Below are 27,410 nucleotides of genomic sequence, written 5' to 3'. Positions count from 1 at the left end.
TAGTAAGTCCATCGCCGCATTAGGGTATGGATTTGAAACTTTGTGCTATTCTATACTCCGATTCCTAGCACATTGCATTGCCATGAATCTTGCCAAGTTTGAAATCTTCCTATCCAGTGAAAATACTCCATAGATTAATCTAGGATTGAAAACTTAGGGTTAGGTTTTCGCCGAATTCATCTCGGACCGACCGAGTTGTAGAAATCGGTCTCACCGATTTGGCTTAGGCCATTGCACATGTAGTTCTCGGTCCGACCGAGAATTGCAAATCGGTGTGACCGAGATCGATTCTCTGTGAAACCCTAGCAGTCTCCGTGCCACCGAACTGTGACTCGGTCCAACCGAGTTCACTAGTTTAGGTTCCAAAAGCTGCTTTGGTATCACCGAGTTTAGAAATCTATAGCTCCAAAATGCTTTCTATGGAAAACTAAAACTAAGTTTTTGACTCAATGTTTTGCAAAAAACCTCTATGCTTTGTGATGCTCATCTACTCTACCTCATCTACATCTATTCACAGGGTCTGATGTCAGAGTTTGCATCATGTCAGATCAGAGTGACAGTCAGAACAAGTCTGAGGAGCAAGTTCAGATGAGTGAGGGCACTAGTCCCTCCAGTACCTCAGATGAGGGTAGCAGGAGCACACCTAGTAACTTGCCCAAGGCAGCTACTAGGACAAAGAAGAAGAGGTTGTTGCACCAGCACCTAAAGCTCAGAAGCTGATGGGAGATGCTATAAGATCAGGGACTGCTCCATCTAAGCCCAAAGATGCTCCCAAAGCTGTTGCTCCTAAGCCCAAGTCTGCACCTAAGAGGAACACTAGGAGCATTCCAGCTGAAGAAAAGAACAAGGCCCCAGTGCCTGAGGCAGCTAATGATGAAGAAGATGAAGATTCACTTGTTTTGAGAAAGTTGAAGCCTAAGATCCCTGATCATAATGATGCTCATCCAGTAGCAGAGGATATGAAGCTCAGGAAGGATGCAGGTCTGAGACTATGGAGACAAACTGATCCCTATGCTGCCAGAAGAAGAACTGTAGTAGACTACAGGTTCCACACTAAGGAACAACAGGATTTCTATGAGACACTCTTGCTTGACAAGAAGACCATAGTATGTGACATGAGATGGGTTGACTGGGATTACATCAAGAAGCATGAAGAGCATTATCCAGGAGTGTATGACAGTTTCAATGCTTGTGGAGTAGATGACTTTGTTGGCCAGAAGCTCACCAAGTGGAATGATGAGCTCATCATGCAGTTTTACTCCACAGCCCACTTCTACCCATATGGGAAAATTGTCTGGATGTCTGAGGGTACAAGGTACAATTCCATAGTTGAGGAATGGTCTGAATTGATAAATGCTCCAAAAGAGAATGAGGATGACTTGGATGTCTTGCCACAAAGAAGAAAGACCACAACTCTATGGCTCAAATGTACAAAGAGATCTCGGATGCTGCTCTAGAGACACATAAGCTTGGATCAGTACATTACCTGTTGTCAGGATTGCCTACTATCAACTGGATCTTAAGGCACACTCTGTTGCCCAAGTCAGGAGATCACAAGATGACCAGAGGCCATGCAATCAACTTGCTGCATATATTTGATGTGCCTCAGAAATTCAAAGTCATGAGTCTGATTGTGGAAACAATCAAAAGGACTAATGCTGATCAGAAAAGATCATGTGGATATGCCCCACAAATTCAGGAGCTCATAAACTCCAAGATGGGCGCTGGCACATATCTTTTGGAAAAAGTGCACTTGCCCATCTACCCCGACTTTGAGGACAACACCATTGTGATGGATGAAAATGAACCATCGTGTGTGCAAGCACAAGAGAAGAAAGAGAAAGCAAGGACTGAGAAAGCTACTAGGATGCCAACTGCTGAAGAGGCATCTCAGTATTTCCTGAAGAGCAAGCAAGATCAGCTTGGCTACTTGATTGCCTCCACCTTAAGGATTGAGAAGGTCTTGGCCACCCTGACTCAAAACCAGGAGAGCTTGGAGAGAATCATAGAGCAGAAGTTCTATGATCTTGATGTGAAGGTCACTAAGATCCAATCAGTTGTTGAGCAACTTCAGGAGGAAGTGGAGGAGAAGAAGGGCAAGTCAACTACAGATGCATTTGCTAGAGTGCCCAGAGGACAGAGATCTGCTGCAGTGCCTATTCCAGACAGTAGAGCCACATAATCTGCACCAGCAACAACTTCAGTGCCACCAGCTCCAGCAGCCACTCCACCAGCTCCATCTTCATCGACTGATGCTTTTGTCCTTGGAGTCATCTCTACACCACCACCTGAAGATCAAGCCTGAGAGTCGTTTAGCACTATGCATTTTCTATGAACTTTTTGGTAACTTGTTGCCAAAGGGGGAAATGTATAGATCATAGGCTTCGAGAGAGAGTGTTGCTTTTGTTCGCTCTTGTTTTTGGTGGTTGAACTTCTTGTTTGCTTGTTTGCTTGATACATTATGTCCTTTGTGAGATACTTAGATGATCATGTGTTTGATCATATGCTATGCTACTTTAATGCTTGATTGGATGATATTATCTCTCACATTCTCATATGATCTTTCACTTTGCTTGGTGATGAGTGCATGTGTTTAATTGTTATCATTTTGAGCGCTCCACCAAGATGTATGTGACATGGAAGAGTAACCCATGATCCTAACTCATTGTGCATTTGCAGTCCAAAGCAAATCTTAAATAATGCACAAATTTAGGGGGAGCTCTTACTTTTCACATACTTCTCAAAGCGACAATGTTTTTCAATCTTATTATCATTTGTCAAAGCTTTTATCTATATGTTGTCATCAATTACCAAAAAGGGGGAGATTGAAAGTGCAACTATCCCTAGGTGGTATTGGTAATTCCTAACAACATATAGCTCATTGAGCTAATGCTATTTCAAGATAAATATTTCAGGAAAGCTCAATGATTGGCATGGCATGGATGAGAAAAGTGGATCCCTCAAAATACTAAGGACAAAAGGATTGGCTCAAGCTCAAAGCACAAGACTCTACATTTTCCATTTTAGTGATCCAAGATCACATTGAGTCTATAGGAAAAGCCAATACTATCAAGGAGGGATGAGGTGTTGCTTAATGAGGCTCTTGCTCAAAATGCTTAGTGATATGCTCCAAAGCCCTCAACTACTTTCTCACATCCACATATGACCTAAACCAAAAGTCAAACTTGGCCCCACCGATTCTTTCTATCCAGCGCCACCGAGTTCAGATGTCATAGCCACTGCCACAAACCCTAGTCTTTTTGGTCTCACCGATAGGGATCTCGGTCTCACCGAGATGGGATTGTAATCTCTCAGTTTCCCTTCGTAATGTTTTGGTCCAACCGAGATGAGCGATTGGTCCCACCGAGATTGCAATGCAAACTCTTTGTTTCCGTTTCATAACGTTTCGGTCTAACCGAGATGAGCGAATCGGTCCCATCGAGTTTGCCTGACCAACTCTCTGGTTAGCTTATTACCAAAATCGGTCCCACCGAGTTTGCGTAATTGGTATCACCAAGATTATGTTATGCCCTAACCCTAACCACATCGGTTCCACCGAGTTGACATGTCGGTCCCACCGAAATTCCTAACGGTCACATTATTTGCTAAATCGGTCCGACCGAGTTTCAGGATTCGGTCCCACCGAGATTGGTAAGTTGTGTGTAACGGTTAGATTTTGTGTGGAGGCTATATATACCCCTCCACCCATTCTTTATTCATGGAGAGAGCCATCAGAACATGCCTACACTTCCAACATACATTTTCTGAGAGAGAACCACCTACACTTGTGTTGAGGTCAAGATATTCCAATCCTACCATATGAATCTTGATCTCTAGCCTTCCCCAAGTTGCTTTCCACTCAAATCTTCTTTCCACCAAATCCAAATCATGTGAGAGAGAGTTGAGTGTTGGGGAGACTATTATTTGAAGCACAAGAGCAAGGAGTTCATCATCAACACACCATTTGTTACTTCTTGGAGAGTGGTGTCTCCTAGATTGGCTAGGTGTCACTTGGGATCCTCCGACAAGATTGTGGAGTTGAACCAAGGAGTTTGTAAGGGCAAGGAGATCGGCTACTTCGTGAAGATCTACCGCTAATGAGGCAAGTCCTTCGTGGGCGACGGCCATGGTGGAATAGACAAGGTTGCTTCTTCGTGGACCCTTCGTGGGTGGAGCCCTCCATGGACTCGCGCAGCTGTTACCCTTCGTGGGTTGAAGTTTCCATTAACGTGGATGTACGATAGCACCACTTATCGGAACCACGACTCAAAAATCTCCGTGTCTCCAATTGCGTTTGCCTCCTCAAACTCCTCCCCTTTACCTTTATATACAATTGTTTTACATTCTGCTGCTATACTCTAGAATTGCATGTGTAGGTTGATTGCTTGACTTGTGCTAAGTTGCTAAAATCTGCCAAGAATTAAAATTGGGAAAATGCAAGGTTTTTATTTGGTCAAGTAGTCTAATCACCCCCCTCTAGACATACTTTCGATCCTACAAGTGGTATCAGAGCTTTGGTCTCCATTTGCTTTGATTTCCATAGCTTTTGGTAGTCATAGCCTTGGTTTCACAACCTAGGAGAGTATGGCGTCTAGCGAGGGAAATTACCACCGTAGAGGTCCTTACTTTGATGGTACTAATTTTGCTAGTTGGAAGCATAAGATGAAAATGCATATTCTTGGACATAACCCCGCCGTTTGGGCTATCATGTGTATTGGCTTGCAAGGTGAATTCTTTGACGGGAGATAACCAAACCGTGAAGCTACCGCGGAAGAGCTAAAGATGCTGCAATACAATGCTCAAGCTTGTGATATCCTCTTCAACGGATTGTGCCCCGAAGAATTCAACAAAATCAGCCGTCTTGAGAATGCAAAGGAAATTTGGGATACTTTGATTGACATGCACGAAGGTACCGACTCCATCAAGGAATCAAAATTGGATGTGCTTCAAAGTCAAATTGAAAAGTTCAAAATGAAGGATGGTGAAGGCGTCGCTGAAATGTACTCTAGGCTTGCTCTCATCACAAATGAGATTGCCGGCTTAGGAAGTGAAGAGATGACCGACAAATTCATCATCAAGAAGATCCTAATAGCCTTGGATGGAAAATATAATACCGTGTGCACATTGATCCAAATGATGCCCAATTACAAGAATCTCAACCAAGGGAAGTCATTAGTAGAATTGTTTCTCATGAGATGTCACTCAAGGATAAGGAAGAGCTCCACAACAAGTCAAGTGGTGCTTACAAAGCCTCATGTGAAGCTCCCACATCATCAAGTGAGAAACAAACCTTCAATGAAGAATTGAGCCTAATGGTTAAGATCTTCAACAAGTTCTACAAGAGTAGAAGCAAGGAAAGAAGTTCCAAGTCAAGGTCCTACAATGACAAAAGATCTTCGAGTCATGAGCGTAATTGCTACAATTGTGGAAGACCCGGACACTATTCCAATGAGTGTACGGCTCCCTACAAAAGAAGAGAAGAATCTCCAAAGAGAAGAAGTAGAAGAGAAGAATCACCACCAAGAGAGAGAAGGAGTAGAGATGATCGTTATGAACGAAGAACATCCCGGAGAAGCAAGGATTCAGAAAGGAAGGACAAGTCATCAAGGAGCTATATAAAACGAAGACATCAAGCTCATGTTGGTGAATGGGTATCCGGCTCCGACTCCGACCATCACTCCGAGAGAAGCTATCACTCTGAATCAGAATACACTCAAGATGAAGGTGTTGCCGGTCTAGCACTCGTGTCAACCAACTCCTACGATATATTTGACTCACCAAATGAAGGACTTGGAAGATGCTTCATGGCTAAAGGCCCAAAGGTATTACACCCCGAGTAAGTTGATTTCAATAGTGATGATGATTTACTTGTTGACAACTCTAGTGATGAATACTATGATGAAACATCAAATAATGATGCTAATCAAGATGAAACGAATGACAATGATAAGGACAAGATTGAGCTCCTAACTAAAGAACTAAACACTCTTAAGTTAGCTCATGAAACTATCTTAGGAGATCATCGAGAACTTTTAAGGACTCATGAGAAGTTACGCTTTGAAAAGTTCAACCTTGAGCAAGAGCATGAGTTTTTAAAGGCTATCAATGATGATCTTCGCAAGAAAAGTTCTTCTTACATTGCCAAGCGTTTACTCTTATCTACTTACATGCCTCAAGTCAAGTCTAGTAACAAGAATAAGAAATATTCTTCCTCTAGTAGTAACAATAATCATGCTAAATCCAATGTTGTTGCTTATAGTAGTTCTCTTGATTCCACTAATGATTCTCTTAGAAAAGTTACACTTGAGCAAGAAAATAGCTTATTGAAGGGAATTATAGAAAAAGGTTTTTACAAAAGCCTTGCCAGGAGTAAGCAATTCGAGGAAATTGTACGCAAGCAAGGAAGGCACTGGAAGAACCAAGGTGTTGGTTTTGAACGAAAGTTCAATGCGAATGGAGTTGAGTGGGAAGAAGATCAATACCCCAAGATGAAGTTTGTTCCTCAACAAGAGAAGTATGATCCTACTTCTTTCAAATGGACACAAGCTCAAGATGATATTCCACCACAATCAGTGGCTGAGCTTCAAAGAAAAAGTTGGGCGGGCCAAGCTGAAAAAGAGCACAAAATTTTGAGGCATTAGTCACTACTCAGTCCCTTCTGTTTGCACTAAATTTTCACCCTATGTTGAAAAACAAGTTAGAGGCAAGATATTCATCTTCTACCTTGTTACGCAAGTTTGTTTCAGTTATCATCATACACTTAATTGAACTTATTGAAAATATATTAGCATGAGGTGCGAACACCAGCTGATTCACCAAAGAAAATGCATTACTTATGCTCAGTTCAACCAATGGATAACAGAAACACATGCTCCGGAGATAACTAGAATTACCATGCAATGTCAGGAGGTGAACATAGGCTCTACTTGGCGTCGGCAGCATACCCCCGACAATTTTGATTGGCATCACAATGGACTTTAGTTGTCAGTCGGGCCCTCTTGATGGAGGTAATACCCTACTTCCTGCTTGATTGATCTTGATGATATGAGTATTACAAGAGTTGATCTACCACGAGATCGTAGAGGCTAAACCCTAGAAGCTAGCCTATGGGTATGATTGTTGTTCTTGTCCTACGGACTAAACCCTCCGGTTTATATAGACACCGGAGGGGGCTAGGGTTACACAGAGTCGGTTACAGAGAAAGGAATCTTCATATCTGAATCGCCAAGCTTGCCTTCCACGCAAAGGAGAGTCCCATCCGGACACGGTACGAAGTCTTCTATCTTGTATCTTCATAGCCCAACAGTCCAACATACGCATATAGTCCGGCTGTCCGAGGACCCCCTAATCCAGGACTCCCTCAGTAGCCCCTGAACCATGCTTCAATGACGATGAGTCCGGCACATAGATTGTCTTCGACATTGCAAGGCGGGTTCCTTCTCCGAATACTCCAAGGTAGATCTGAAAGTGCAACTATCCCTAGGTGGTTTTGGTAATTCCTAACAACATATAGCTCATTGAGCTAATGCTATTTCAAGATAATTATTTCAGGAAAGCTCAGTGATTGGCATGGCATGGATGAGAAAAGTGGATCCCTCAAAATACTAAGGACAAAAGGATTGGCTCAAGCTCAAAGCACAAGACTCTACATTTTCCATTTTAGTGATCCAAGATCACATTGAGTCTATAGGAAAAGCCAATACTATCAAGGAGGGATGAGGTGTTGCTTAATGAGGCTCTTGCTCAAAATGCTTAGTGATATGATCCAAAGCCCTCAACTACTTTCTCACATCCACATATGACCTAAACCAAAAGTCAAACTCGGCCCCACTAGTTCTTTCTATCCAGCGCCACCGAGTTCAGATGTCATAGCCACTGCCACAAACCCTAGTCTTTTCGGTATCACTGATAGGGATCTTGGTCTCACCGAGATGGGATTGTAATCTCTCTGTTTCCCTTCGTAACATTTCGGTCCAACCGAGATGAGCGACCGGTCCCTCCGAGATTGCAATGCAAACTCTTTGTTTCCCTTTCGTAATGTTTCGATCTAACCGAGATGAGCGAATCGGTCCCACCGAGTTTGCTTGACCAACTCTCTGGTTAGCTTATTACCAAAATCGGTCCTGCCGAGTTTGCGTAATCGGTCTCACCAAGATTACGTTATGCCCTAATCCTAACCACATCGGTTCCACCGAGTTGACATGTTGGTCCCACCGAAAATCCTAACGGTCACATTATTTGCTAAATCGGTCCGACTGAGTTTCAGGATTCGGTCCCACCGAGATTGGTAAGTTGTGTGTAACGGTTAGATTTTGTGTGGAGGCTATATATACCCCTCCACCCACTCTTCATTCATGGAGAGAGCCATCAAAACATGCCTACACTTCCAACATACATTTTCTGAGAGCGAACCACCTACACTTGTGTTGAGGTCAAGATATTCCAATCCTACCATATGAATCTTGATCTCTAGCCTTACCCAAGTTGCTTTCCACTCAAATCTTCTTCCCACCAAATCCAAATCCCGTGAGAGAGAGTTGAGTGTTGGGGAGACTATCATTTGAAGCACAAGATCAAGGAGTTCATCATCAACACACCATTTGTTACTTCTTGGAGAGTGGTGTCTCCTAGATTGGCTAGGTATCACTTGGGAGCCTCCGACAAGATTGTGGAGTTGAACCAAGGAGTTTGTAAGGGCAAGGAGATCGCCTACTTCGTGAAGATCTACCCCTAGTGAGGCAAGTCCTTCGTGGGCGACGACCATGGTGGGATAGACAAGGTTGCTTCTTCGTGGACCCTTCGTGGGTGGAGCCCTCCGTGGACTCGTGCAGCCGTTACCCTTTGTGGGTTGAAGTTTCCATCAACGTCGATGTACGATAGCGCCACCTATCGGAACCACGTCTCAAAAATCTCCGTGTCTCCAATTGCGTTTGCCTCCTCAAACTCCTCCCCTTTACCTTCATATGCAATTGTTTTACATTCTGCTGCTATACTCTAGAATTGCATGTGTAGGTTGATTGCTTTACTTGTGCTAAGTTGCTAAAATCTGCCAAGAATTAAAATTGGGAAAAGGCAAGGTTTTTATTTGGTCAAGTAGTCTAATCACCCCCCCTCAAGACATACTTTCGATCTTACAAGTGGTATCAGAGCTTTGGTCTCCATTTACTTTGAGTTCCATAGCTTTTGGTAGTCATAGCCTTGGTTTCACAACCTAGGAGAGTATGGCGTCTAGCAAGGGAAATTACCACCGTAGAGGTCCTTACTTTGATGGTACTAATTTTGCTAGTTGGAAGCATAAGATGAAAATGCATATTCTTGGACATAACCCCGCCGTTTGGGCTATCGTGTGTATTGGCTTGCAAGGTGAATTCTTTGATGGGAGAGAACCGAACCGTGAAGCTACAGCGAAAGAGTTGAAGATGCTGCAATACAATGCTCAAGCTTGTGATATCATCTTCAACGGATTGTGCCCCGAAGAATTCAACAAAATCAGCCATCTTGAGAATGCAAAGGAAATTTGGGATACTTTGATTGACATGCACGAAGGTACCGACTCCGTCAAGGAATCCAAATTGGATGTGCTTCAAAGTCAACTTGACAAGTTCAAAATGAAGGATGGTGAAGGCGTCACTGAAATGTACTCTAGGCTTGCTCTCATCACAAATGAGATTGCCGGCTCAGGAACTGAAGAGATGACCAACAAATTCATCATCAAGAAGATCCTAAGAGCCTTGGATGGAAAATATGATACCGTGTGCACATAGATCCAAATGATGCCCAATTACAAGAATCTCAAGCCAACAGAAGTCATTAGTAGAATTGTTGCTCATGAGATGCCAATCAAGGATAAGGAAGAGCTCCACAACAAGTCAAGTGGTGCTTACAAAGCCTCATGTGAAGCTCCCACATCATCAAGTGAGAAACAACCCTTCAATGAAGAATTGAGCCTAATGGTGAAGAACTTCAACAAGTTCTACAAGAGTAGAAGCAAGGAAAGAAGTTCCAAGTCAAGGTCCTACAATGACAAAAGATCTTCGAGTCGTGAGCTTAATTGCTACAATTGTGGAAGACACGGACACTATTCCAATGAGTGTACGGCTCCCTACAAAAGAAGAGAAGAATCTCCGAAGAGAAGAAGTAGAAGAGAAGAATCACCACCAAGAGAGAGAAGGAGTAGAGATGATCGTTATGAATGAAGAAGATCCCGGAGAAGCAAGGATTCGGAAAGGAAGGACAAGTCATCAAGGAGCTATATAAAACGAAGACATCAAGCTCATGTTGGTGAATGGGTATCCGGCTCCGACTCCGACCATCACTCCGAGAGAAGCTATCAGTCTGAATCAAAATCCACTCAAGATGAAGGTGTTACCGGTCTAGCACTCATGTCAACCAACTCCTATGATATATTTGACTCACCAAATGAAGGACTTGGAAGATGCTTCATGGCTAAAGGCCCAAAGGTATTACACCTGAGTATGTTGATTTCAATGGTGATGTGATTTACTTGTTGACAACTCTAGTGATGAATACTATGATGAAACGTCAAATAATCATGCTAATCAAGATGAAACGAATGACAATGATAAGGAGAAGATTGAGCTCCTAACTAAAGAACTAAACACTCTTAAGTTAGCTCATGAAACTATCTTAGGAGATCATTGAGAACTTTTAAGGACTCATGAGAAGTTACGCTTTGAAAAGCTCAACCTTGAGCAAGAGCATGAGTTTTTAAAGGCTATCAATGATGATCTTCGCAAGAAAAGTTCTTCTTACATTGCCAAGCGTTTACTCTTATCTACTTACATGCCTCAAGTCAAGTCTAGTAACAAGAATAAGAAATATTCTTCCTCTAGTAGTAACAATAATCATGCTAAATCCAATGTTATTGCTTCTAGTAGTTCTCTTGATTCCACTAATGATTCTCTTAGCCAAGTTACACTTGAGCAAGAAAATAGCTTATTAAAGGGAATTATAGAAAAAAGTGTTTACAAAAGCCTTGCCGGGAGTAAGCAATTCGAGGAAATTGTACGCAAGCAAGGAAGGCACTGGAAGAACCAAGGTGTTGGTTTTGAACGAAAGTTCAATGCCAATGGAGTTGAGTGGGAAGAATATCAATACCCCAGGACGAAGTTTGTTCCTCAACAAGAGAAGTATGATCCTACTTCTTTCAAAGGGACACAAGCTCAAGATGATCTTCCACCACAAGACCACAAGCAGAAAGGCAAGGACAAGCTTCAAGAGGAGATTGATGCATTTGAAGAAGCTCCTAAGGCCTTGGTCAAGTGGGTTCCCAAGACTACATCAAGTTCTACTTCATCTAGTACGACTACAACCCCAAGGATTCCCATCAAGATGGTGTGGATCTCGAAGAAGAAGAACTAGAGAGTTCTTGAGGGTGACTCCGCCAACATACTTCACTCTTATCATTTTGGCGATGACAAGTGCAATCAACTTCCACATCTTGCACTAGTTCATGGAGTCACAAACTCTCTTGTTGGTAAGAAAAGGGACAAGGTAACCTAATGCTTTCATGGACATCATCTTGTGTGTGCAACACTCTATGTCTATGGATATCCTTGTTTGTTCCTTGTGGGACTAACCCGTGTAGGTATTGAAAGTGCAACTCACTCCAAAGGATTGCTCCAAATGATCTACATCAACATGGAGCATCCACATCTTCAACACCTACATGAAGTCATCATCGACAAAACGCAAGGTTAGTTCATCACTCTTAGGGGGGATCTCACATCTAGGGGGAGATTTACTCTAAGAATTGAGCTAAAGCAACTCTAATGGTGTGAACATAAAAATGCTTTATAAAAAAGTGGTAACCCCATTTGTGCTTAAACGATGAGTATGACCTATGATCAAATGTTCTCATTTGACTCCTAAGTCAATATACTCATATATAGATGACCTAGTCATCGCCAATTGCTTGATAGATGCTAGAATTGTGTGTGTGCATGCTTTGTCACATATTTCATTTGCCATTTTATTGTGTGAGCATGTTGAATGCATATTTTACTCATTAGAGGACATCCACTTGTAGTTTGATTGTTTGGTTCCTTTTCTTTTGCCAAGTGGGATGGACAAGAATGCCTAAGAACCTTCTCTAGATATCTATGCTCTTCTTGTCTCAAACTCTATTCATGCTATATCACAAAGTTTAATCAAGTCAGATTCAAACCACTCTGTGTGAGGAGCACTCGTAGTTTCCGATTTGTCATAGACTTAAACTTCCAAAACCTCTTTGTGCGTTTCGGTCTGACCGATTCCATTTCAGTCATACCAAGATCACTAAGTTGATCTAGGTTTTCAATCTCGGGGCAACTGATTAGAACTTTTCGGTCACACCGAGTTGCAGCAAATGCTTGCAGTTTTACATCTCGGTGCCACTGAGTTGTTCCACTCGGTCACACCGACAGGGTCAGGCTATATATACTCACGGGTCAAATTTTTGGAAATTCTTCCGAAACCGTTCACCCGCGCATAGGCTGCTCTGCCTCATCGGGTCTCTGGATTGTCCTCCTCGTCGCTAGTGACCTCCAGCCGCTGGTCTACACCGCCGTCAACAGGATTCGTCTCCACCGTTGTCGTTGTAGCAAGTCCATCGCCGCATTAGGGTATGAATTTGAAACTTTGTGCTATTCTATACTCCGATTCCTAGCACATTACATTGCCATGAATCTTGCCAAGTTTGAAATCTTCCTATCCAGCGAAAATACTCCATAGATTAATCTAGGATTGAAAAGGTAGGCTTAGGTTTCCGCCAAATTCATCTCAGACCGACCGAGTTGTAGAAATCAGTTTCACCGATTTGGCTTAGGCCATTGCACATGTGGTTCTCGGTCCGACCGAGAATTGCAAATCAGTGTGACCGAGATCGATTCTATGTGAAACCCTAGCAGTCTTGGTGCCACTAAACTATGACTCGATCCAACCGAGTTCACTAGTTTAGGTTCCAAAAGCTGCTTCGGTATCACCAAGTTTAGAAATCGGTAGCTCCGAAATGCTTTCTGTGGAAAACTAAAACTATGTTTTTGACTCAATGTTTTGCAAAAACCTCTGTGCTTTGTGATGCTCATCTACTCTACCTCATCTACATCTATTCACAGGGTCTGCTGTCAGAGTTTGCATCATGTCAGATCAGAGTGACAGTCAGAACAAGTCTGAGGAGCAAGTTCAGATGAGTGAGGGCACTAGTCCCTTCAGTACCTCAGATGAGGGTAGCAGGAGCACACTTAGTAACTTGCCCAAGGCAGCTACTAGGACAAAGAAGAAGAGGTTGTTGCACCAGCACCTAAAGCTCAGAAGCTGATGGGAGATGCTCTAAGATAGGGACTGCTCCATCTAAGCCCAAAGATGCTCCCAAAGCTATTGCTCCTAAGCCCAAGTCTGCACCTAAGAGGAACACTAGGAGCATTCCAGCTGAAGAAAAGAACAAGGCCCCAGTGCCTGAGGCAGATAATGATGAAGAAGATGAAGATTCACTTGTTTTGAGAAAGTTGAAGCCTAAGATCCCTGATCATAATGATGCTCATCCAGTAGCAGAGGATATGAAGCTCAGGAAGGATGCAGGTCTGAGACTGTGGAGACAAACTGATCCCTATGCTGTCAGAAGAAGAACTGTAGTAAACTACAGGTTCCACACTAAGGAACAACAGGATTTCTATGAGACACTCTTGCTTGACAAGAAGCCCATAGTATGTGACATGAGATGGGTTGACTGGGAGTACATCAAGATGAATGAAGAGCATTATCCAGGAGTGTATGACAATTTCAATGCTTGTGGAGTAGATGACTTTGTTGGCCAGAAGCTCACCAAGTGGAATGATGAGCTCATCATGCAATTTTACTCCACAGCCCACTTCTACCCATATGGGAAAATCGTCTGGATGTCTGAGGGTACAAGGTACCAATCCATAGTTGAGGAATGGTCTGAATTGATAAATGCTCCAAAAGAGAATGAGGATGACTTGGATGTCTTGCCACAAAGAAGAAAGACCACAACTCTATGGCTCAAATGTACAGAGAGATCCCGGATGCTGCTCTAGAGACACATAAGCTTGGATCAGTACATTACTTGTTGTCAGGATTGCCTACTATCAACTGGATCTTAAGGCACACTCTGTTGCCCAAGTTAGGAGATCACAAGATGACCAGAGGCCATGCAATCAACTTGCTGCATATATTTGATGTGCCTTAGAAATTCAAAGTCATGAGTCTGATTGTGGAAACAATCAAAAGGACTGATGCTGATCAGAAAAGATCATGTGGATATGCCCCACAAATTCAGGAGCTCATAAACTACAAGATGGGTGCTGGCACATATCTTTTGGAAAAAGTGCACTTGCCCATCTACCCTGACTTTGAGGACAACACCATTGTGATGGATGAAAATGAACCATCATGTGTGCAAGCACAAGAGAAGAAAGAGAAAGCAAGGACTGAGAAAGCTACTAGGATGCCAACTGCTGAAGAGGCATCTCAGTATTTCCTGAAGAGCAAGCAAGATCAGCTTAGCTACTTGATTGCCTCCACCTTAAGGATTGAGAAGGGCTTGGCCACCCTGACTCAAAACCAGGAGAGCTTGGAGAGAATCATAAAGCAGAAGTTCTATGATCTTGATGTGAAGGTCACTGAGATCCAATCAGTTGTTGAGCAACTTCAGGAGGAAGTGGAGGAGAAGAAGGGCAAGTCAACTACAGATGCATTTGCTAGAGTGCCCAGAGGACAGAGATCTGCTGCAGTGCCTATTCCAGACACTAGAGCCACATAATCTGCACCAGCAACAGCTTCAGTGCCACCAGCTCCAGCAGCCACTCCACCAGCTCCATCTTCATCGACTGATGCTTTTGTCCTTGGAGTCATCTCTACACCACCACCTGAAGATCAAGCCTGAGAGTCGTTTAGCACTATGCATTTTCTATGAACTTTTTGGTAACTTGTTGCCAAAGGGGGAAATGTATAGATCATAGGCTTCGAGAGAGAGTGTTGCTTTTGTTCGCTCTTGTTTTTGGTGGTTGAACTTCTTGTTTGGTTGTTTGCTTGATACATTATGTCCTTTGTGAGATACTTGGATGATCATGTGTTTGATCATATGCTATGCTACTTTAATGCTTGTTTGGATGATATTATCTCTCATATTCTCATATGATCTTTCACTTTGCTTGGTGATGAGTGCATGTGTTTAATTGTTATCATTTTGAGCGCTCCACCAAGATGTATGTGACATGGAAGAGTAACCCATGATCCTAACTCATTGTGCATTTGTAGTCCAAAGCAAATCTTAAATAATGCACAAATTTAGGGGGAGCTCTTACTTTTCACATATTTCTCAAAGCGACAATGTTTTTCAATCTTATTATCATTTGTCGAAGCTTTGATCTATATGTTGTCGTCAATTACCAAAAAGGGGGAGTGAGGGAGTCCCGGATTTGGGGGTGTCCTGATGACCGGACTATAACCTTTGGCCGGATTCCTGGACTATGAAGATACAATATTGAAGATTTCGTCCCGTGTCCGGATGGGACTTTCCTTGGTGTGGAAGGCAAGCTTGGCGATACGGATATGTAGATCTCCTCCCATTGTAACCGACTCTGTGTAACCCTAGCCCTCTCCGATGTCTATATAAACCGGAGGGTTTTAGTCCATAGGACGAACAACAATCATACCATAGGCTAGCTTCTAGGGTTTAGCCTCTCTGATCTCGTGGTAGATCTACTCTTGTACTACCCATATCATCAATATTAATCAAGCAGGAGTAGGGTTTTACCTCCATCGAGAGGGCCCGAACCTGGGTAAAAACATCGTGTCCCTTGTCTCCTGTTACCATCCGCCTAGACGCACAGTCCGGGACCCCCTACCCGAGATCCACCAGTTTTGACACCAACATTGGTGCTTTCATTGAGAGTTCCTCTGTGTCGTCATCTTTAGGCCCGATGGCTCCTCCGATCATCAACAACGATGCGGTCCAGGGTGAGACTTTTCTCCCCGGACAGATCTTCGTATTCGGCGGCTTTGCACTGCGGGCCAATTCGCTTGGCCATCTGGAGCAGATCGAAAGCTACGCCCCTGGCCATCAGGTCAGATTTGGAAGTTTGAACTACACGGCTGACATCCGCGGAGACTTGATCTTCGACGGGTTCGAGCCACCGCTGAGCGCACCGCACTGTCATGATGGGCATGATCTAGCTCTGCCGCCGAATAGTGCCCAGGAGGCCGCCCCAGTATCCGCTCTGACCCTTAGCTCGGAGCCGACTACGCCAATCGAGGACGGGTGGCTGGACACCGACTCGGGGGCTGCAATCTCTACGGCGATCGAGCCGAACACCAGCCTTGTCCTTTGCGAAGCTCGTGACTCCACGGTGCCAGACTCCTTTTCGGACTCCAAACCTTCCGCGCCCCTGCTGATCGAACCCGATTGGGCGCCGATCATGGAGTTCACCGCCGCGGACATCTTTCAGCACTCGCCCTTCGGCAACATTCTGAATTCACTAAAGTATATCTCTTTATCAGGAGAGCCCTGGCCGGACTATGGTCAGCAAAGTTGGGATGCGAACGACGAAGAAATTCAAAGCCCACCCACCACCCACTTCGTAGACACTGTCGATGATTTAACCAACATGCTCGACTTCGACTCCGAAGACATCGGCGGTATGGACACCGATACAGGAGACGACCAAGAACCAGCGCCTATAGGGCACTGGAAGGCCACCTCGTCATACGACATATACATGGTGGACACCCCAAAAGAAGGGAATGGCGATGGAACAACGGAGGATGACCCCTCCAAGAAGCAGCCTAAGCGCCAGCGTCAGCGACGCCGCTCTAAATCCCGCCAAAGCAAAAACGGCGATTCCGGCACGGGAGATAATAACACTCCGGACAGTGCCGAAGACAACCCCCTCCAGCAGGATTGAGCACAGGAGGATGGAGAAGCCATCCCTCATGAGAGAGCGGCAGATCGAGAGGTAGAGGACGATAATTACATGCCTCCCTCCGAAGACGAGGCAAGCCTCGACGACGATGAATTCGTCGTGCCTAAGGATCCCGTCGAACAAGAGCGTTTCAAACATAGGCTTATGGCCACGGTGAGCAGCCTCAAGAAAAAACAGCAGCAACTTAGAGCTGACCAAGACTTGCTAGCCGACAGATGGACTGAAGTCCTTGCGGCCGAAGAGTACGAACTCGAACGCCCCTCCAAGAGCTACCCAAAGCGCAGGCTGCTACCCCGATTAGAGGATGAAGCACCTAAACCTACATCACCAGCGCACGACACGGCCGACCGGCCACCTCGTGGCCGCGACAGAGAGGCCTCTCGGCCATCCACTCAAGCCGCACCCTGGCGTCGCTCGAAAAATACCAAGGCACGGGGAAATGCGCCAGACCTACGAGACATACTGGAGGACAAGGCAAGGCAAACAAGATTGATCTACGGATCGCGTGGGCGCCCCACGACACATGACGATAACCGTCATGCCGGATACGGCAAATACGGCCAGGCCGAACACAACAGACAAAGCTCATTTGGGCTACGTCGTGATATAGCCCAGTACAGAGGCGCCGCACACCCACTATGCTTCACAGATGAAGTAATGGATCATCAAATCCCCGAGGGTTTTAAACCCGTAAACATCGAATCATACGATGGCACAACAGATCCTGCGGTATGGATCGAGGATTATCTCCTTCATATCCACATGGCACGCGGTGATGATCTACACGCTATCAAATACCTCCCACTCAAGCTTAAAGGACCAGCTCGACATTGGCTTAACAGCTTGCCAGCAAAGTCAATTGGTTGCTGGGAGGACCTGGAAGCCGCATTCCTCGACAATTTCCAGGGCACCTATGTGCGACCACCAGACGCCGATGACCTAAGCCACATAATTCAGTAGCCAGAGGAATCAGCCAGACAATTCTGGACACGGTTCCTAACCAAGAAAAATAAAATAGTCGACTGTCCGGACGCAGAGGCCCTCGCAGCCTTCAAACATAACATCCGTGACGAATGGCTTCCCCGGCACCTAGGACAGGAAAAGCCGAAATCCATGGCAGGCATCACAACACTCATGACCCGCTTTTGCGCGGGAGAAGACAGCTGGCTAGCTCGTAGTAATAACATAACCAAGAGCCCTGGTAATTCAGATACCAAGGACAACAATGGCAGGTCGCGTCGCAACAAGCACAAGCGCCGCATTAACAGCGACAATGCTGAGGATACGGCGGTTAATGCCGGATTCAGAGGCTCTTAACCCGGTCAGCAGAAAAAGCCATTCAAAAGAAATACTCCTGGCCCGTCCAGTTTGGACCGAATACTCGATAGCTCATGCCAGATACACAGCACCCCCGAACAACCAGCCAATCACACCAACAGGGATTGTTGGGTGTTCAAGCAGGCATGCAAGTTAAGTGCCGAAAACAGAGACAAGGGGCTGCATAGCGATGACGAGGAGGAGCCCCGACCGCCGAACAATAGGGGATAGAAGGGCTTTCCCCCACAAGTGCGGACGGTGAACATGATATACGCAACCCACATCCCCAAAAGAGAGCGGAAGCGTGCACTCAGGGACGTATATGCGTTAGAGCCAGTCGCCCCAAAGTTCAACCCGTGGTCCTCCTGCCCGATCACTTTTGATCGAAGGGACCACCCCACTAGCATCCGCCATGGAGGATTCACCGCATTGGTTCTAGACCCAATCATTGACGGATTTCACCTCACTAGAGTCCTTATGGACGGCGGCAGCAGCCTGAACCTGCTTTACCAGGACACAGTGTGAAAAATGGGCATAGATCCCTCAAGGATTAAACCCAGAAAGACGACCTTTAAAGGCGTCATACCAGGTGTAGAGGCCAACTGTACAGGCTCAGTTACACTCGAAGTGGTCTTCGGATCCACGGATAATTTCCGAGGCGAGGAGTTAATCTTCGACATAGTCCCATTCCGCAGTGGCTATCACGCCCTACTCGGACGAACCGCATTTGCAAAGTTCAATGCGGTGCCGCACTATGCATACCTCAAGCTCAAGATTCCAGACCCTCGAGGAGTCATTACGGTCAATGGAAACACCGAACGCTCTCTCCGAACGGAGGAGCATACGGCAGCCCTCACAGCGGAAGTACAAAGTAGCCTCTCAAGGCAATTCTCCAGTCCGGCTATTAAATGTCCGGACACTGTCAAGCGCGCCCGAAGTAACCTACAAAAAGACCGCCTGGCACGTTCCGAGCAAGCGTAGCAGTGCGGCCCCAACCCCAGCCCTTGCGAAATTGCAAAACCAGTACCACGCGTGCATAATCACGCTTTGGAAATACCATGGGCATAAGGGGAGGGGCACAACCACGGTACACCCAAAATGCGGCTCAACCGCACTAGGGGCTCCCGATTTTGTCATTTCTTTTTTCTTACTTTCAGGACTCCACTCTCCGGAAGGCCTGTCCGGCAGTACAATCGCCGAACACACGATGCAACAGCCAGGGAGGCAACAAACTATGTCGAATGTCCAGGTGGTCTCTATAACGAGCTAAATACCTGTCTTACATAAAGTCTCGTAGCTTGCCCCTGGAGGGGGACATGTCAAATAATCCCATCTCTTGCTTATCGCACTATTTGTATCATTCTGCTTTCACGGCAGCCTTTTAATAAACAATACATAGCTCTTGTCTATTATTGCATTCATTTTTATGTAAATATGTTCAGTTATGAAATTATGCAACCGTACACTTTGGTATGGCCAATACACCAGGGGCTCAAGTGCCCCAGAATATGGTGTGAGAAGTCCGAACACTCTCACGAGTGCAGCACCCCGAACTTATAGCATTATATGCATCGGCTCCAAATCATGTCTTGGGTCAATAGTTGGGTTTGCCCGGCTCCCATGTTTTGGTACCTTACGTTCCGTTATATCGGCTAAGGTAGCGCTGGGAGAACTACTGCGATTGTGCCCCGGTTGAGCTGGGTTAAGCACCACAGTAGAGAAGGCTAAAACTGACCGTCATGATAGGGCGAGAGCCGGTCGCTGTTCAAGAGGTTTTCGAGTCCCTAAAGACTTATGCCGCTTAGAGCGAGGAGCTGGCTTTGTCCGGCCTAGGCGTGGATAGTGCCCCGAACTCGGTCTTCTGAATACTAGGGGCTTTGCCGAAATTTAAAATTATAGAATTCTATGGCTAAGTGAGAGTGATAAAGCATTATAGTCCGATTGCCTTGTTCGTTGTGCTGAGCGCCTCCCTCGAAGGACCCAAGAATGGGAACAAGAGCGCTCAGGTTTATCCCAAACACCCCAGCACTCGTGGCATGGGGGTAGAAGCTGACGACTCGCCATCTCTCAGATTTAATAAACGGCCGCACAGAAGGTAATATTTTAAATTCAAAAAGCGTTGCTTAGCGCATATGAACAAGTTTTCAGCGCACAGGATAACACGAGCGAGTTTACTCAAAAATTACATCCTTGGAACACTCATTCACCACAAGGCAGGCACCCTTCAGGATGCCCTCATAATACAACTCGGGCTTGGGATGCTCCTTCCCCTCCGATGGCCCATCTGTCACTAGCTTCTCAGCATCCATCTTGCCCCAGTGTACTTTAACACGGGCAAGGGCCCTACGGGCGCCTTCGATGCATACGGAGCGCTTGATGATTTCAAGCCATGGGCAAGCATCCACCAGCCGCCTCACTAACCCAAAGTAGCTCCCAGGCATGACCTCCCTAGGCCATAGTCGGCCTATAAGGCCCTTCATGGCCTGTTTGGCTACCCTATGGAGCTCGACCAGCTGCTTCAGCTGGTCTCTCAAGGGCACCGGGTGTCCGGCCTCAACATACTAGGATCAGAACACCTTCTCCGTCGAGCTCCCATCCTCGACTCGGTAGAATGCGGCAGCATCGGACACACTGTGGGGCAGATCTGCGAATGCTCCTGGAGAGCTCCGGACTCGGGTAAGTAACAAGTAATTCACTTTCACGTGCTTGCTTTGCATAAAGAATGCCTTACCCGCCGCTATCTTCTTCATCGCCTCAATTTCCTGGAGGGCTTTTTGGGCTTCAGCCTTGGCAGATTTGGCACTCTCAAGGGCCGAGGCAAGCTCGGACTCTCGAGTCTTTGAGTCAAGCTCCAAACTCTCGTGTTTTTTCACAAGAGCGTGGAGCTCTTGCCACACCTCCGCCACCCGCGCCTCCTGCTTTTCTCGCTCGGTGCGCTCCACGGCCGCATTGTCTTCGGCCTTGGACATCGCTTCCTTCAGGGTCGCCACCTTGGTTGTGGCCCCTGTAATACTCATGTTGGTCCTGTCATTATTTGCAACCACATATTTTTATATACTTACATAAGGTACTACTTATCTTCCTTGTCCTCGAGCTACTTCTTGGCAAGGCTGAGCTCGTTCTTGGACCGCTTGAGGCTCTGCTTCAATGCATCGACCTCCGCAGTTAGTGCGGCAGAGGTCAGCAGCGCGGCCTGCATTCCCATATTGACATACTTATGTTAGACTTCTGTGTATATCTTTTTAGATCCTCAGTCCGGCTTTTCTTTCCGAACACCAAACTGAGCATCAGGGGCTACTGTCTATGCGGTAATATTTTTACATGTCTTAGATACATACCTCAAAGCCTGTTAGAAGGCTGGCACAGGCTTCCGTCAGCCCGCTCTTGGCGGACTGAACCTTCTGGATCACCGCACTCATAATAGTGCGGTGCTCCTCGTCGATGGAGGTGCCGTTAAGCACCTCCAGCAAATTATCCGGTGCCTCCGGTTGGACGGAGGTCACCGGCGTCGTAGGCTTGCCCTTCTTACTGGGGGTCCACCTACCGGACTCTAGAACCACTGAAGGTTCCGGTGCAGTGTCCGGCCCAGGGCCGGACTTAGAGCCCTTTAGGGTTTTATCCCCTTTGCACATGGAGTCTGGGAGGTCGCCTTGCGGCGCCTCCAGGACCACGTCCTCCTGGCTTGGCCCCTTTTGGGACTCCACCTCGGCATTGTCCGCAGGGCGAGGGGAGGTGGCAGTCGGGAGTGAAAAACTATTCACATCCGACGAATCCAGGGAGCCGCTCGACGAAGCGTCGAGCCGGGCCTTGGGTGGACTGCATGATTATATTCGGTGTTAGAATATACTGTGCAATAAAGGAACACCATGAGTTATTATGGTATCCAGATACTTACGATTTCGCCAGGGGCTTGGCCCTGGATGGCCACTCCTCTTCGTCGTCGTCGGCATCGGTGGAGTGGTCCGGAGGAAGGGTCCTTCCCTTCTTGGATCCTCCCCCCTAGTTGGGGTGGCCTTCCTTTTCTTTCCTCCCCCCGCTGGAGGGGGAGAGGCCTCTTCTTCCTCCTCCTCGTCTTCGTGGGAGGAGTGCGCTCTAGAGTTATCGGATGGTGAATCCGATACCACCGGGCGAGGGACACTCTTTCGAGTTCCCGTGGCCTTCTTCTTGGCCTTCTTCTCCGGCACCACGTAAGGTGCCGGGACTAGCAGCTTCGCCAAGCGGGCATCCGCTGGGCCTTCGGGCAAAGGAGCCGGACTGTCAATCTGTCCGGACTTCTTCTGCCAGTCCTGTCAAAGGAACGGGAGCTTAGATCCCGCATAGAGTCAAACTATGAAAAACAAGTATCCTGTAAAGGGTAAAACAAGCTTACTGCACTGGCTTGGCGCTTCACGCAGAATCCGCAATCCTCAGTAATGGGAGGGGGAACCTCGGCGCCCTTGAATAGCACCTTCCAGGCATCCTCGTGCGTTGTGTCAAAGAGCCTGGACAAAGTTTGGTGCTGGGCCGGGTCGAACTCCCACAAGTTAAAAGCCCGTCGTTGACATGGGAGGATCCGGCGGAAGAGCATGACCCGGACTACGTTGACAAGTTTAACCTTCTTGTCCACCAGGTTTTGGACGCAGGTTTGGAGTCTAGTCAGCTCTCCTGAATTACCCCACGACAGGCCCGTCTCTTTCCAGGAGGTGAGCCGTGTGCGGATGTCAGACTAGAATTCGGGGGCCGCTGCCCATTCAGGGTCACGCGGCTCGGTGATGTAGAACCACCCCGATTGCCACCCTTTGATGGTTTCCACAAAGGAGCCCTCGAGCCATATGACGTTGGGCATATTGCCCACCATGGCGCCTCCGCACTCCGCTTGCTGGACGCCCACTACCTTCGGCTTGACATTGAAGGTCTTCATCCATAAGCCAAAGTGGGGCTTGATGCAGAGGAAGGCCTCGCACACAACGATAAACACCGAGATGTTGAGGATGAAGTTCGGGGCCAGATCGTGGAAATCCAGGCCGTAGTAGAACATGAGCCCCCGGACAAATGGGTGGAGTGGGAAGCCCAGTCCGCGGAGGAAATGGGGGAGGAACACCACCCTCTCATGGGGCCTAGGGGTGGGGATGAGCTGCCCCTCATCTGGAAGCCGGTGCGCAACATCGCTGGACAAGTATCCGGCTTTCCTCAACTTTTTGATGTGCCCCTCCATGACGGAGGAGGCCATCCACCTGCCTCCCGCTCCGCACATGGCTGGAGAAGGTTGAGGTGGGAAGTGCAGACTTGGGCGTTGGAGCTCGAGTGCACGGAAATGGATAAGCAAAGGAGGAAGAAGGCGTAGATGAAAAAGGTGGATCCTTATCCCCTTATATGGGCGGACGAAACTATGTGCCCCCACCAGCCTATAAAACTCTCTTATCTCCCAAGCACCGTGATTAATGGCACGGTTGGGTTACCCACGCCCGTATCAATGAGAATCCCGGAATAAGGGGACACGATCTCTGCTTCGACAAGACGTGCCAAGGAAACCACCTCGCTAAACGCGATGAGGTGGGACAGTAAAATGATTCGAATAAAGGCTTGGCCATGGCGTGATGTCACGCTGCGGAATACGTCAGCAGATTGGATTTGTACCAATATTATTCTCTCTACGGTGGTATGTGGAACTTATTTTGCAGAGCCGAACACTATCCTTGTGTTCAAAATCTTCTATGAAGTATTCGGAGGAGGAACCCGCCTTGCAATGCCGAAGACAATCTGCGTGCCAGACTCGTCGTCATTGAAGCCTGGTTCAGGGGCTACTGAGGGAGTCCCGGATTAGGGGGTGTCCGGATGACCGGACTATAACCTTCGGCCAGATTCCTGGACTATGAAGGTACAAGATTGAAGACTTCGTCCCATGTCCGGATGGGACTTTCCTTGGCGTGGAAGGCAAGCTTGGCGATACGGATATGTAGATCTCCTCCCATTGTAACCGACTCTGTGTAACCCTAGCCCTCTCCGGTGTCTATATAAACCGGAGGGTTTTAGTCCGTAGGACGAACAATAATCATACCATAGGCTAGCTTCTAGGGTTTAGCCTCTCTGATCTCGTGGTAGATCTACTCTTGTACTACCCATATCATCAATATTAATCAAGCAGGAGTAGGGTTTTACCTCCATCGAGAGGGCCCGAACCTAGGTAAAAACATCATGTCCCTTGTCTCCTGTTACCATCAGCCTAGACGCACAGTCCGGGACCCCCTACCCGAGATCCGCCAGTTTTGACACCGACATTGGTGCTTTCATCGGTCCCACCGAGTTTGCGTAATCAGTCCCACCGAGTTTGCGTAATCAGTCCCACCGAGTTTGCGTAATCGGTCTCACCGAGATTACATTATGCCCTAACCCTAACCACATTGGTCCCACCGAGTTGACATGTCGGTCCCACCGAAAATCCTAACGGTCACATTATTTGCTAAATCGATCCGACCGAGTTTCAGGATTCGGTCCCACCGAGATTGGTAAGTTGTGTGTAACGGTTAGATTTTGTGTGGAGGCTATATATACCCCTCCACCCACTCTTCATTCGTGGAGAGAGCCATCAGAACATGCCTACACTTCCTATTGGAGATATGCCCTAGAGGCAATTATGTGATGATGATATTTCCATATGTATTCATGAGTCCTTTGTATTGTCCTTGAACATCATCAATGATATGTATCAATAAGTATGTGACTTTTTTTTGTGGAACTATGTATTGTATGATGATTGTTCTAATGGTCCCTAGTTGATTAGGTTATGCGGACACATATCCTCGACTAGTATACGACTCGGTTGATGACTATGTTTCGCAAGTCATGTGCATGGAGATGCTAAACCGATAGTATGGACTCGGGGATGGAGATCACCGAGTCGGACAGACCCACTTTGAGACGCAGCGAGATATAGTCATCTGTTAGTCTCAACTACAATGTCTATGACATGTCCTAGACCTGAGGTCCTCGCATGTTCTCGGGATGAGGATCGACTCACTTAGGGTCTATCAGACGCTACTCCATAACTGGGTAGTTATAAAGGTAGCTTTTGGGTGAGTCGTGAAACATGCCGCGAGACATGGTTGACCAAGATGGGATTTGCCACTCCTATATGGAGAGATATTCTCTGGGCCCTCTCGAGTGATCAGATTCGGAAAGCATGGCCATGCGACTTGGGTTAAGTGTTAACCCAGTTTGAGAATCTGTATCACGGTTTCGAGAAGAGAGGTCGAGCTACCAGAAGGGTGACAAGTACTCGCCGTGGGCTCGACAACAAATATTGTGAGGCAAAAGGAATGTTGCATATGACACATTGTCAAGGTTCATCAAACGAATTTATGCACACATGGGAGTTGGCACGTTCTGCTAGGAGCCGCTACCAACTATCGACTCTGGTCGTGCCCATGTGTACGTGAACCTATAGGGTCACACACTTAAGGGGTTGCAACCCATTCGGATTAGATCCGAGTGGAAAATGGATGTGGACTCCTAGTGGGCTCAAGTGTTGAGCCCACCTCGGAGGTCTATATAAAGGGGGGTAGGTGCACCACTTAGGGTTGATCCTTTTTCCACCCTCGAGAGCCGCCGCCACTCCCCACGCCCATGCCGCGCGATCGGACCTAGCAGTCCGCCGCTCGACGCTGCTTCCCGTACGTGTGGATACCTTGGAGGCATCGCATCGCGGTGCTTGGACGAACTGTTCGAGGGAACCACGAGGAGCCATTCGCGGGAGATCACCGTTCGTGGATCTTCACTGTTCGTGGGAGATCGGCATCAAGAGGGGAGACGGGCCGAGAGATCAACTACACACATCACCAACTCTACTTTCGCTGCGGTGACTGCGCGTCTAGTGGTAAACCCGATCTCGTAATCTATTTCCAGCAGCATGATCTTGGGTGCGCGGTAGAAATTTCTATTTGGCGCTAGTGCAGCGTACCGCGTGTTTCAACAGTGGCATCAGAGCCTCCATTGTGTGGTGATAGATTTGATGATTTGCATATGAGATATGTAGATAGGTTTAGGTGCGGGTCGATGAGATCAGCCTCGCACGATCAGTGTTGAAGGTTGGTTTCGTGATCTTGTTTCCGTGATTGTGACACAGAGGTCGTGACATGAGTTACCCCTACCGGTTGGTATCCGCCATCGGGGTAGACAGTGGAACGTAAATCCGGATGCAGCACACGAAGATCAATGAGATTGATCGAATCGGGACATAGATCAACACCGTGGAAATGTGATTTCCGCAGTGCTGAAATCTGTTGGAGCGGTCTCGGTAAAACGGCTGTAACTTTTGCATACGAACTCCGTTTTTGCTCCATGACCTGTCAAACTGAAGCTAACAAAAAGTTGGATTAGCGGCAAAATCTTGTTTTACCTTCTAGCTAGTCCAAAATCCGCTTGGAAAATAGAGTTTCGGGAGGTTTTATCTTCGGCGGTAGAATGTCTGACTCGTTTTTGCAGGGAATGCTTGTGATCTGGTATAGCCCATGAATGTTGCTTGTGTATTATTGTTTCATGACCTGCGTGTCATGAGTGCGGCAACCGGCAGGAGCCAGATGGTTGTCCCATTATTGTATTAATAACATGCGTGTCAACATGAGAAGCCATGTAATGTAATTTACTTTCAGTAGCTATTAGTTTGTAATAGCATAGTATCTTATGTAACACTTGGCGGTTGACACCATGGCGTGCAGATGGAGATCACCACGAGGACAACCATGCATGGAGATGGAGATCACCAGGGCAGACCACGCACATGGAGATGGAGATCACCATGCATTGTGAAAAAGGGGCTATACCATATCACACATATATAAACTGCCTGTGAAAGCTTATCCCTTTTATACATCCTTCTTTTGCATGGTAGATGTTTTAAGTAGGGTGATCCCTCAAATAATGTCAAGTAAAAATGCCTCCCCGATTTCTGCACCTTCACATGACAAGTATATTTAGTGGTGGGCCTATGAAATTAGGGTGCCACTAGATCTCCTTGAAGTGATGAGTTTGTGTCGGACACTTACACGCGAAGCATTGGTTGACTTGTCGTGGCTATCAAAACAGTTTTGGGCCACGAGGCATAGGATATGGTGAGGCATGAGATGTCCCCAACAACAAGAGTCGTATGGAGATACGATTAGCAAGAGTTGCTTACCG

This window comes from Triticum dicoccoides, chromosome 1B (genome assembly GCF_002162155.2).
Source record: "Triticum dicoccoides isolate Atlit2015 ecotype Zavitan chromosome 1B, WEW_v2.0, whole genome shotgun sequence".
In the NCBI taxonomy this organism is placed as follows: Eukaryota; Viridiplantae; Streptophyta; class Magnoliopsida; order Poales; family Poaceae; genus Triticum; species Triticum dicoccoides.
The sequence above is the reverse complement of the archived record's forward strand: the minus strand, read 5'-3'. Positions refer to the sequence as shown.